At 40.1% G+C, this 979-nt stretch overlaps 1 protein-coding gene across 1 annotated transcript in view; it reads left to right on the forward strand.

Moving 5' to 3' along the window:
• The window catches only part of ARL8B (ADP ribosylation factor like GTPase 8B), a 62,721-nt gene that overhangs the window by 38,880 nt on the left and 22,862 nt on the right, over positions 1-979 (forward strand). The window lies entirely within an intron of this gene.

Genomic DNA, 979 nt, shown 5'->3' on the forward strand with positions numbered 1-979 from the left:
GCTCTGGTAGCATAGTGCCTAAGGCACTTGACTGCTAACCAGAAGGCTGGTGGTTCAAATCCACCAGCCACTCCTCGGAAGGAAGATGGGGCAATCTGCTTCCGTAGTGATACTGCCTCAGAAATCTTCTAAGGAGTGGTCGCTATGAGTCAGTTCCGACTTGACGGCACGTAACAACAACAACGACATATCTATATATAAAATTAAATGTGACATAGCTAGGACAGGAATTTAGATTTCATGACTAAATTTTCAAGTAACCCAGTAGTTAGATGATCTGCAAAAGCTGTCTTATGTAGATTTAAAAATGATCTTTAGGGGCTTTAATGTCACTACTTCAGAGAGGTTTTGATGGATACCCAGTCACCCTCTATTACCACCTATTTTTAATAGCATATATTTATCATGTAATATTTTCATGTTTGTTTCCTAGTTTTTGTCCTTTCCTTTCCACTGCTCTTCCCTACCCCAGCACACTAAAATGTCTTCATTGAGAGCAGGGATCTTGCATTGACGGTCTCATTAATTGCTGTATGGCCAACACACATAGTATGAGCTTAGAAAATAATTGAATAAATGAATAAATAGATAAAGACAGAGGCTAGCTAGCTTTATGGGTTTATAGTCCATAAAGGAAAGGGTGAACAGTGATAAGTGTGAATCAATACGACCTAAGTTCATTATCTATGTATGATATCAGGGTGCACCAAAAAAATGGTAGCCACTCCTCAGAAGGATCACTCCTTCCATAGAGATACTGCCTCAGATAACCAAGGAGGGGTTGCTATGAGTCGACTTGACTCGACGGCAGTGAGTTTGGTTTTTAGTTTATATGAATTATTTGGTGGTCGTTGGATTATCTGTGAAACAGCTTTTATAATTGACTGTTCTCTGTTGTCAGAACAAGGAGCCCTGGTGGCACAGTGGTTAAAGTGTTTGACTGCTAACGGAAAGGTTGGTCGTTCAAATCTACCAGCTG

This window comes from Orycteropus afer, unplaced genomic scaffold (assembly GCF_000298275.1).
Source record: "Orycteropus afer afer isolate SDZICR_OR568_19922 unplaced genomic scaffold, OryAfe1.0 scaffold00429, whole genome shotgun sequence".
NCBI lineage: Eukaryota > Metazoa > Chordata > Mammalia > Tubulidentata > Orycteropodidae > Orycteropus > Orycteropus afer.